This window comes from Mirounga leonina, unplaced genomic scaffold, assembly GCF_011800145.1.
Source record: "Mirounga leonina isolate KUSES-001 unplaced genomic scaffold, KU_Mleo_1.0 Mir_125, whole genome shotgun sequence".
In the NCBI taxonomy this organism is placed as follows: domain Eukaryota; kingdom Metazoa; phylum Chordata; class Mammalia; order Carnivora; family Phocidae; genus Mirounga; species Mirounga leonina.
This window is the reverse complement of record NW_023270305.1, coordinates 53001945-53014865: the sequence shown is the minus strand read 5'-3', so window position 1 is coordinate 53014865 and position 12921 is coordinate 53001945.

Here is a 12921-nt window from a genome sequence, read left to right as displayed (position 1 = left end):
ATTTGTTAGATGAACAGGTAAATAAGAGCATGGATTTTGGAGTCAGAAAGACCGGACGGTACTTCTTACTAGCTAGATGACCTTCAGCAAGTCACTTAACCAGTTCTAGCCTCAGTTTCCTTATCTGGAAAATGGCAATAATATGACACGGCTCAGAGGAATAAATAAGATACACATAACAGGTGGTCAAGGACAGAGTGTGCCCTTTACCTTCACCAAGTGCCCAATGAGTCTGCATTCATTTACTGACTGTCTAAACCAGTTTATATTTCAGAGTCTTTTTTTTTTTTCAGCAGTATTCATGCTGAAACATGTCTACCATATTTTGATTAGGACAAGGTTTAGCCTATTGATTGTGAAAAGGTTTCCAGAAATCAAGACCAAGTCCTGTAGCAAAAGGACATGGGGAGGTGTAGGTATGTGCTGATTTGCCTTCTTATAGGAGAAGAAAAATTCCCCAAACTTATTATAACAAAAAATGTTGTTTGAGTCACCTGCCATGGCCCTAGTATCATTCACCATTGTTTCCTTCAAAATACCTCAAAATGTGTCCAGCACGTAGTAAGACAGAGCAGGCACTCTATTTGTATTTAAAAACTGAATTATAGCCATGATTCCAAAGTGTTGGGAATTTAACTAGCTGGAGTAGTAGGGAAATGTTTTCAAAAGCCATTTAATTCTTTGTGTCCTAAAGTATATTTCAACAAAACAGAACTCCAAAAGACTGCCCAAAGCTGCAGCCAAAACAGCCCTGGGCCACGGATTGTTGAATGGTGTCCTTTAAACCCTGCCCCATAAATATTCTCAGCCTAATGAATCCATGCCCCCAAACAGCCCCTGAACTGGTCTACTAACCGCAATACATGTTAAATTTATGATTTCTAAACAAGATAAAAGACCTGACTGGATTTATTTCCTTACCAAAAAAAAAAAAAAAAAAAGGCATTCCATTCCCGACCAAGTTGAGACCCTGAGCTGGTTTATTTGCTACCAGCACCTACTTGCGCGTCACTTGGGCAAAACCTCCTTGTATAGGTTCCCTGGTGTTTTGTAGAGTGGCCTTCTTTCCCTGACAGGTCTGAGCTTACTCCTCTCACCACAGATTGCTCATGGCAGTGACTGTGCCACCATTCACTGATTCCTCCTATGGCTGCTCCAGGTGACTTCCTACCTGGCCACCACTGAACAGCATTCTCCCAGGTTATCCTCTCAGGTTCTCTCTTCCAGGGAGAGTCACATAGAATCGTGGAGTCAGAAGTGACCTTGGAATTCATCTACTCACTTTACAGATGAGAAAAATAAGATCCGGAGAAGAAAATGAACAGAAAGTGGGGACTAGATAGAACCCGAGGCTCTTAATTCTGAATCTAGACTTCGGCCACTAGGCTCAAGACCTGAAGACATCCTCAGCCGCCCCTCCCCCAGCACACATTCCAGGAAGGTCACGTGGGAAGTCCAGAGAATTTGCCTTCAGTGCCTCAGCTTGGCTTCCAAAATCTGTGTGGATAGGCTCTCTGTGGCTGCCATCCTCCCACCCATCACCCTGAAGACTCCAGTCTTATCTTAGCTGACTTCCCTATATTTCGTTTTCTCAAGGTCAGACTCTTTGTTTCTGGAATAGTTTAAGTGAGATGAGCAATATCTGACAAATCAGCCTACCTGAGGAAAGGAGATTAATGACTCCTCCCAGATAATCTGAGAATATTAAAATAAGGGCCTTCTGAAGGCTCTGCTATCCAGACCAACACAGCATCTTTAAAAGAAGATACTTGAGGGGCGCCTGGGTGGCTCAGTTGGTTAAGCGACTGCCTTTAGCTCAGGTCATGATCCTGGAGTCCCTGGATCGAGTCCCGCATCGGGCTCCCTGCTCAGCGAGGAGCCTGCTTCTCCCTCTAACCCTCCCCCTTCTCATGTACTCTCTCTCTCTCATTCTCACTCTCTCAAATAAATAAATAAATCTTTAAAAAAATAAAAGAAGATACTTGAACTCAGAGGGTGATGGAGTAAGCCATCCTTTTAGAGGTAAGGTGTAGGAACTGGCCAGGCTCAGAAATGGCCCAGAGAATGCAGGTTGTATGAGGATCCACCCGCTTTCTTGGCCTGAGTGGAATTACTGAGAACCACATACCAGTATCATGAACCCAACACTCATACTCCTCCCTTCCAGGAAAGAGTCTATCCTCAATTCCCATCACCTCACCGTGGCAGGGTTAGGACCAGCTCCAGCCTGAACATGTTAGCACATTCAAGAGCCTACACCCACATTTATCCCACTATCTCCAGTACCCTCCCACCTAGCACCTCGCACGAGTCTAAACCCAGGAGAGAGCATGTCCAGAAAGGACAAGATTAAAAACCTCACGGAAAGTCTGCAGAATGAGTAATAGTGCCGGGGTCTCAAGTCCTGCCTACTCTCTTAACCAGTTCTATGGCCCCTAACAAACCACTGGACTGCTCTGTGCCTCAGTTTGCTCACTGGAGAAGTGAGGTTAATGGCAATACCTTGATAGAATAGGGACAAAATGAGCAAATAAAAACTGTTCAACGAAGGTAAAAATAGTTTTCAAAGGTATGAGTATCTCATTATGTTATTAGTAATAATACAATCACTTCCTTGTCCTCCTCCCAGACATTTACTCACATTTCTCTGGAAACCTTTCAGAGACCTCTCTGATTTACCAGATAGCTTGAAAGATTTAGCTTCCCCTCCTGTTTAAATTCCCTTGCAGTTAAGCCCAGTTTGTACCAACTGACTTTTTAAAAAAATAAGATAAAAAGGGAAGCTTTGACCAGGACTCAAAACTCAGAAAACCAAATCATTTGGCAAAAAATGAATTCCAAGCATCTGCCTCCATCACCAGCAAATACATGCTGCATCTTCCTGAAAGCAAGTCACAGAGTTGAAAGCTTGGAGTCCTTTACCCTAGTCTCAGAATATAACTTCAAGTCTCTCAAGTTTTGCTTTTGAGGCCAGTTCTTGACCTGCAAGTTCTTAAAGCCCAATAGCAACCAGACAAAACTCTTGCCCACCCTCTGTTTTACCTCAGTATTCACACCTTGCACTCCAGCCTCTTTCTGTCTACAGACTAAACCTTCAGTGTTTGACAAGCAGGGAGTTCTACAGGCAAGGGCTATGATTATACCATGTTGTTGCTTGAAGGAGAAAAGAGAGGGGAGGGAATCCTAAACAAGCAAGGACTGACCAAACAAATTAACAGGCCAGACAAGATTAAAATATGTCTTCCCTGATCCAGCTCAAACACATGTTTGAAAGCCAAATCTTCTACTTTTTCTAATGGGCAGAATGAACAACAGGAAACTTTTAGAATGATAATAGTAGATTTCACAAATGAATAGTAAAGAGCCCATCTGGGGCAGGAAACATCTTACCTGTCTTTGGAATGCTCCTACACCTTGAAGGGGGTCCCCCTTCTTACACTTCCAAAGTCCTCAGAAATTATTCAAAAGTGAGAATATAATGAGGGGAAGCAGCAAACATGCAATCTGATGACTTTTCCCAGTCCTCCCCAGCAGAAACCGTCCATAAAGTAAATGACCCTGAGCGTGCAGTTCACCTAGAAAGCACTCATATCAACAACCACCGGCCTTAAAATGGACATAAATATCAGGTGAGCTTCACAGCCATTTATCCTACTTTCGGGATAACACACATACATAAACTGGAAGTGGACACTTCTCCCACTCCAGGGTGGTGATCCTGCCCCTAAACTCCAGGCACACTGTCAGGCAGTAAAAGAAAATCAGCTGTTCTCCAGCTGCAAATGACTGGACAGTTTGCGGGAGCCCCAGGCTCCAGAGAGTGCCTCTGTCCCCACATAAGTTTCCTTTCCCTCTCTGCCGCTGCCTCTCCCAAACCAGCCCCGGCCTTTCTCCTTTGCTTGCTCTTGCTAGCCTCGCCTCCTCTTTGGGTTTGTTTACTTTGTTGCCATTTGTTCTTGTTATTTTTTTTTTTTAAGATTTTATTTATTTATTTATTTATTTAAGAGAGAGCACAAACAGGGGAAGAGGCAGAGGGAGAGGCAGAAGCAGGCTCCCCTCTGAGGAAGGAGCCCAACTCAGGCTCAATCCCCGGACCCTGGGATCATAACCTGAGCTGAAGGTTAAGGTAAACTTAACCAACTGAGCCACCTGGGCGCTCCTGTTCTTGTTATTTTCTATTTTGGTTTTGTTTCCTTGCTTTTTTAAACAGTTTTTTTAGTTAGGGTGAAATATATATAACATAGTATTTACCATTTTAACCATTCGTAATTATACAGTTCAGTGGTATCAAGTATACTCGCAATGCTGTATGCCCATCACCACCATGCATCTCCAGAACAATGTATCCCCTCAGCAGACCCTCCACACCCCCACAGTTGGACACCCCTTTCCTCCCCAGCCAACATCAAGGTGACCCCGATGTTATCTAAGGTAGCATCTCACAGTGCGTCATGCTTGTGCCCTGACAACTTCCAGTGCATTCCTATGCTTCCTGTGATATTTTTCCCTCTAATCACAAAGATTTGACTCCCCCACCAAAAAAATAAATAAATAAAAATAGATGTTTGGAGAACCCTCTCTTCACTATACAAACCTTGCAAGCCCTAAATGATAAATGCCAAATGAGGGGCCCATGCAGTAGGCCAGAGGATGGGGTTGGCCACACTTCTCAAACTTAATTCACGTTGTTAAAATGTAGACCATGACTCAATAGCTTTGGGGAGGGGTTGCTGATTGTGCATTTTTAATGGGCTCCCAGATGATGATGCCCACACCCTGGGGTCCACTGATAGCACTTTGAGTCTTGAGGGGCGATGTCCCTTCCCTAGAGCCCCCAGGTAAGGAAGGCTTTTGAAAGGAGGTGACAGCTGAGGAATAGTTCTCTTGTCCGTGCAGTCCCACAGGAATGGCCACCTGGGCAGACCCAGGGTACAACCTCACCATGTCACCCTGAGAGGGAAGTATAATTCACCTACCCAGGGGTGGAAGTGGTGGCAGGAAGTCCAAGTACACCCAGCAGGCTGTTTGTGCCACCCGAGGAAAGAGGAAGTGACCTTTTTCTCATGGGGAAGTGTACCTTCTCTTCTCCAAACCGCAGGCTCCCAAACATACTAGCTCGAGTGAAGTTCCTGCGATGACCACTGGGCGTGGGCCAGCCTCATCTGGCCCCCATCCCACACACTATGGCCCCACGGGCCCAGGCCAGCCAAGCAGGGCTGCCATTCCACTGCCCCGCTGCAGGACCCCAGCCTCCCCATCCAGGAGCATAGCCCCACTTGCCTTCCCACACCAGTTCTGTGCCTCTAAGCCCAAGCCAAGGAAGAAAGCTGTGTACACGGACACTTAAATTAGATCCCTGCAATTATCTCTCAATCCTGGCTTGCCCTGCGCTTCTTTATCACTTTTTTTAATAGCTAAAGTTACTCGCCCTCGTTTTAAGTACATTGTGCAAAAGGCATAGGCCAACTTCTGATATATTCCCACAAGCAAAATTAAATACCAGTAACATGTGTTTTAGTGAATTGGGTCCCTCAATTTGCATCTTATAATAAGGATGTTATCATACTGGTTTACGGCTCAGCTCTTTAGTTTTTATCTCTCTGGGGCTAGATTCCCCCTCATGAGTTCAATGTAAGTCTATGAACTAATGCAATTTTTAAAACGCTTTTCTTCTGTGTTAACACCCTTATGAGTGAAGAGATTTTACTCCCCAAAGTGTACAGAATGTTTGCATTCACTGGAGGATGGGGCGGGATATTAGCCCTTAGTGATATCCGTGGCTGCTCTTAAGTGAAAGGAGTTGAGTCAGTAATCCGGTCTGCCACTGCAAAAAAGCCTTTTTCACCTCTTTGCACTGAGACATAATCTCTGGTGTGTTCATTCCCTTACATTTAGATTAATTATAAAACATTGTCACCAGAATATTAAAGTAATGTTTAATACACAGAAGGGAATAAGGTATTCTGGAAAATGCATAATTTCCCTATGATGATTTTGCCAGTTGCATGCAATATGATCTTTTGATTGCCAGCTATAGAAATATTGTGACTAAGCTTTCACTAGCTTTTTATTTTTGCAACCATCCTGTCATAGCACTTTGAAAACTGTAAGCTTGGCCCATCAAAAAAAAAAAAAAAAAAAAAAACCAAGGGTGCCCATGCTAAAGAGTTCTCTCAGCTTGGTTCCAAAAGAGGGTGGTGGAAGGGGAGGGGGGAGCAGTGTACAACAGCACCTTCCACTTCACCAGCCCTAACACAGTGGGGTGATAGAGAAAGGACTGACCCTACCCTCTACACAAGTCCAACACAGGCACACACGCGCGTGCACACACACAGACACACACACACACACACACTCCATGTCCCTTGACTAGGGGAAGGTGTCAACATTCCGAAATGGAAATCCCAAGTCCTTTTGCTTGCTTCAGATTTTCCAAGCTCTACTGCAGCCACACACCCAGGAGGCATGGTCTCAATCAACACAGAACAGCAGCAGGTGGAATGTTCCTAGCTGGCAGTGGCTGAAATGGGACCAACACTCCTTGGAGGACCACTCCTGGGGATTGGTTACCTCAGCCATCTCCCTCTAGGTCACTGGGCTCAGTCCTTACTGTGTTGGTTAACAACCAGATGTCGTTACCAGCGGAGGGCTCCTGTCCTTCAAGGTCTCACTCCAGGTCTCTGCAGGTGGAACTTTTCTACTTCAATCATAATTTTTTAAATAATAATAATAATAATAATGACAGCAGAAGGGGCACTCCAGCCCCCTCTCCTTCCCATAAGCACTCACTGGCAAGGTGGTGGCCCCATTCCTCTGTCACACTACCAAGAATGCTGGTACAATTCTTTGAGCTTTTTTTCTTTTAAAGATTATTTATTTATTTATTTATTTGAGAGAGAGAGAATGAGAGAGAGCAAGTGCATGAGAGGGGGGAGGGTCAGAGGGAGAAGCAGACTCCCTGCCGAGCCGGGAGCCCGACGCGGGACTCGATCCAGGGACTCCAGGTTCATGACCTGAGCCGAAGGCAGTCGCTTAACCAACTGAGCCACCCAGGCGCCCTAATTCTTTGAGCTTTTTAAAACTGGAATTAATCTTTAAATATGTGTTCTATTTATCCATGCCACCTAACAGCAATATGCCCAACACCTGTCATCTTGTTTCCATTCTCTTCAAGGCTTCCTATGCCTCTCTGGCCCCCCACCCTCTGCTCTTCAAAAATATACTGGATGTATATATGAAAAACTAAGCCCTCTCACCCCAAAAGGCTCAGAGTCTGGAGGCTTAATTACCTCTCCATTTGCAACACAGAGGCCCCTTGGGTCAGAATTAAATGTGATTTCCAGTAGGAGAGGGGATAGGTTTACTCCACTCCTGCCCATCCTACATCTGTTCTGTAGACACCATGATTCCTCAGGCCAGGAGAGGATAAACGAACCTTCTCTAGTCCAGTTTTGTAGCCTTTACCTTTAACACCTGGAGAAGAAGAGTGAGGGGTCAGAGTGAATACAGTTTCTGAAGATAAGATTCTAGAAACCAGGGGGTGCTGAATATCAAAGATCAAAACCCGATAATGTCCTTGAGATCATCACAGTCACAGATGAGGCATGTTTTCCTCTCTGGTTGTGTGCATACTGGTAGCATACACAAGACATGAATATGCATATGTTATAAATGGGTGTATACATAAAAAATTAGAAGTATAACTGTGCGTATATACAGCCTTCCTATACATACACCATACTTCTGACTCATGGGAAAAATGAAAAGAATGATTACGTGAAACTATTACATTAAACACTTAAATATATTCTATGGACACTTGCATTTCCTAACTAAGTATACAGTAGACCCCCTTATCCATGGAGGATACATTCCAAGACCCCTAGTGGATGCCTGAAACCAGTTAGAACCAAACCCTATTATACTATGGTCTTTTTCTATATATACATACCTGCAGTAAAGTCTAATTTATAAATTAGGCACAGTAAGACATTAACAACAAAAACTAATAATAAAATAAAATAATTATAAAAATATACAGGCATACCTCGTTTTACTGTGCTTTGCTTTATTGCACTTCACAGATAGTCGTTTTTTACAAATGGAAGGTCTGAGGTAACCCGGCGCTGAGCAAGTCTATCAGTGCCATTTTTCCAACAGCATTTGCTCGCTTCATGCCTATGTCACATTTTAGTAACCTCACAACATTTCAAACTTTTCCATTATCATTTTATTTGCTATGGTGATCTGTGACCAGTGATGATGACTCCCTGAAAGCTCAGATGACAGTTAGCATTGTTTAGCGTTAAAGTATTTTTTAATTAAGCTATGTGCTTTTTTAGACATCACACTACTGCACACTTAATAGACAGTAGAGTGTGAACATAACTTACATACGCACGAGGAAACCAAAAAGATTCATTACAGCCGCCGTACGGCGATATTCGCTTTACCGCGGTGCTCTGGAACCAAACTGCAGCATCTCCGAGGTATGCTGCACTGTATTAAAGTTATGTGAACACGGTCTATCTGAAAATCTCTACGTACCGTAGTCACCCTTCTTCTTCTTGGGAGGATGTGAGATGGCAAAACGTCGGCAGGATGAGATGACGTTAGTGAATGACGCGGGGGAGTGACGCAGGGGAAAGGCGCAGGCGCCGTCGTGACGTAGCGCGGGCTGTTGCGGCCCTTCCCACCGTGAGTGAGAAGGAGCACGCGCTTAGCGACCGTGGTTGCCAATGGGCAACGGAGGAAAGCAGAACTGCGGATGAGGGGGGGCTCCTATCTGTGACTTTCAGTGATCATCTGCTCAAGTGTGGATTGAGCCCTGTGCTAATATAGAAGAGGGGGAGCTTAGCTAGAGAGGGGAGCTTTGTCTTCTGCTCCAGACTTCATCTCCCAGAGACCTGACTTTCCTCCCTGTCCCACGTCGAGGTCTACAGGGAATACTTAACTTTTTCAGTTATACTTTATTTCGGTAGGAGGGAAATACGAGCCATACCTGTCATGTCAAAGTGTTTTTGCACCTCAGGGGAATGTTTCCATGGGTGCTGAACCCCTTGGGCGGCTCCCAGCCACTCACTCATGCCTGATCTTTAGCTTGTATTTACATCTTTGACAATCCTCCTGAGAACTGGCGCCAGCACTGGGGCTTGTGGCTATGGACAGGTCACAGGGGTGAGGAGGAGGAGGGTCGAGGGGAAACTCAAGAGTAAAATGGAGAGTTTGCCACCCAGTGTCAAAAATGAATTCTTTGTGTGCCTTAAATGTCCTGATTTATGACCCTGGACAGTCATAGACCAATCCTGCTTCCAGGGAGAACAGAATGGTAGCCAGAGGGAAGGGAGGTATGGAAGGATACCAGATCATATGACTGCCATACAATAATACAAAGGTCTCTCTTTTTTTTTTTTTTTTTTAATTTAAGCTCTAAGAGAGTAAAGCCCTAGCCTGCTCAGCCTCACTTTGCTGCAGAGAACATTACTCTGATTCTGTGTAAACATGCTTGCTTACTTTCACTTCATGCCTTCATTATGAAATTCATCTAGTGCTGTGGCCAAATGACAATAAAATCATATTATTGCAGTATCTGGCATGTATCAACAAGCATATTGCAAAGAAAAAAGCAACATGATTCAACTTTTACAAATAGTCAAGAGAATTAAAAAAAAAAAAATCTTTAATCTTTCCCCCTCAAAAAAAGGAAATCCTTGGAGCCCACTGACCTACAAAACTCTTAAAGTTTTCTGTTCATTTTCCACTTAAGTTTATCATTGTGCTTGAGACTTTCTGCTAAAGTGTTAAATGCCTGACGAGATGAGATGTTTTCCCTTCATACTGTAAAAACAGTTCATCTCTAGGAAACTGACTGGTTTGGGCCTCAAGGTCTTTATCTTTAGGCTCTTCATTGTGTGGGCTTCTAACAACCGTCAACACATAAGGAAGATCTTTTGTCGGCTTCCATAGGCATTCTGGGATGGATCTAGAGCAGGGTAAATGGGGAATTTAGATATACCATCAAATAATGGCATCCTCGTGTGCTTGCATGCGGTGAAGAGGACTACATAGCTTGACCCAAATACTATACTCATGGCAGAGTCCTCCCTCCAGGAAATTGGCAACACCTTCAAGGACCAGCCTCCTATTGGTCTCTTGGTCACCTTTGAGTTCCCCTTCAATCCATTCCATACTCTGTTATACTCTTCCTACAATCTTTTCTATGGACACGATTTTGAAAAACTTTTTATTGACTATGGTACAGGCCCCATCACCTATCATTAAAGAGCCTCCATAGGGGCGCCTGGGTGGCTCAGTTGGTTAAGCAACTGCCTTCGGCTCAGGTCATGATTCTGGAGTCCCGGGATCGAGTCCCACATGGGGCTCCCTGGCTCAGCGGGGGGTCTGCTTCTCCCTCTGACCCTTCCCCTCTCATGCTCTCTGCCTCCCATTCTCTCTCTCAGATAAATAAATAAAATCTTAAAAAAAAAAAAAAAGAGCCTCCATAATTGGTTCCCAATTAGTTTCTAAGTTTACCTTCCATTATATCCATAAACCTTTTCCTGCCACAGTGATCTAGCCCCTGCCCTCCACACACCACAGGACTGCCTTGAACTGGTTTGCCCCCGTCCTTTCTCTTTATGGTCCAAGTCCTAGCCTGCCTTTGATGACCAACTAAAAGCCCAGCATCTTTGTGGGCCCCAGAGAAATCCTCTTCCTTCAGATTCCTATAGTTTGTGTCTCTCACTTCTGAATTAATCCTATTGCACCCTTTCATTGTTAATGACCTGCTTTTATGCTTATAATTTTGCCCTCTTAATGGGACTGACTATATTCCCTTTGAGGACAGGGCTTGGGTCTTAAACTTCTTGATAGTTGTACAGTGCCTAGAACACCACATTGTACGCTGTAGGTGGGGAAAATGAATTTGGCTTATGCTGATGTTCTGAAAGAGATCATAGGACTGCACATAGGAGAAGTCAAGATTTCTTTGTCATGTTTCATTTAGAATGAATTACCAGCAGGTAACTGGGGACAAGTCAGCCCAGAGAGTGGAAATACATGGATTTATCCTTTATATAAGATATACACACAGGATATACAGGATATAGTAACACTTATCTTCCATCCACAGGACAAGAAACTGTGTTTCTATAGCTACTCTCCTTCTAAATTATCTGCTGTTATTATTTACCAGAAGGACTGGACCAACTACATGAGGAAACATCAGTGTATACTCATCCCCATCATTTGAAAAATAACTTTTAAGTATGTCCTACTGATAAGGTATAAAGAATAACATTCCCATTCATTCGGAAGTGCTGAAGCCCCTGGCCTATCATCTACTTTGGCAAAGTGAATCATATATTAACATTTAAAAAGGCCCACTGTTCTCACCACTGTCAACTTAACTAGTTTTTCAGTAGGATTTTAATTAATTTCGTTCTCCACTGGTGGCAATTTCTGACGGGCAGTAACTGTGCCCTTTACCTCTTTGCCTCCTTTCCCCAGCACTTAGCTCAGTAGGTTGCATATAGCAGGGACCTAATAAATATTTGTTGATTGAACAAACGAATGAGCCTTACTGCAGATGGAGAAGATGCATGAGTGAATTTCTCGGATATGGTTCATGGAATCAAACTGGTCCTCCCAGCGCCAAGGACGGACAGAAATGTAAGCGCTGTGAGAAATACTGACACCAACCTTAGTCAGTGGTTAACAAGACCAGAACCCTGAAGGCAACGCCACTTTGAGGATGCTTTCTAATCAGTTTAATTAGCCCTGCACTGTTGTCAGTGTTTTTCATAGGGGATCCTCCACCGCAGCATTACATATGATGACAAAATTCTAGAATGAGACAGAACCTGGAAGTCAACACGTAGAGGTTAAGAGTGAGGATTCTGGGGCGCCTGGGTGGCTCAGTTGGTTAAGCGACTGCCTTCGGCTCAGGTCATGATCCTGGAGTCCTGGACCCTGACCCTCTGACCCTCCCCCCTCTCATGTGCTCTCTGTCTCTCTCATTCTCTCTGTCTCAGATAAATAAATAAAATCTTTAAAAAAAAAAAAAAAGCGAGGATTCTGGAGTCATACCATGGCAGTGCCAGGCGTTTAACCTTGGATATGTCCCGCGGTCTCTCTCGGCTTTGGTGAAATGGAATAATGACCGTAGCTACCCCACAAAATGGTTATGAAGAAGAAATAAGAACATGCACGGAAAACTCATCACTATGCCCAGAACATAGTAAATTCTGAATAAGCATTGGCTAATTTTATTGTTTTTATTTTAACCTCTATTTTGCTCTTTACCAAACTCCAGGCAGTTGGCCAGCTGAGAAGGGTTCGGTGTTCAATAGCGATCACATTTCGGGCCTGTCCTGGCTCTCGATCTTCAGGCAGCAGATGTGTGGTGCTTTGCCACCTTCAGGGAGGTGCACAAGGCTCTCCAGGGCTACCCACCAGCAGCGCAAGTTGCAGAGAGGGACCTCCAACCTTCAGGTGTACCAAAGGGATAAAATGCACCCTGAGCACTGCACATGTAACCATTTAAAAAATGTGATGACAGCTTTAGATCCCCAACAAAAATCGCTGCAGCTTTTTTTTTCTGTGCCATAAAGTTATAAAGAAAACGGGTTTACTAACTAAAAACAAAGAAAAGCCCACCTTTAAGATGGACCCCAACCCCACTTGCCTATAGTCATCAAGACTGGATGTCATCACCCCCACCCCTACCCAGAGTCCAGAGCATATGGGTGGCTCATAGAACTATGACTGTTGTGCCCTGCTGGGTCGTAGGAAGCAGAAAGCAGGGAGTGCCCTTCCTTTTTTTAGAGGGAGGAATGGACCCCGTATAAGGTCAAGTGCAGAGAGAGGGGACACCAGGTGGGTGAGCATGGCAACGATAAAGCCAGGATCACGGCCCAAAGA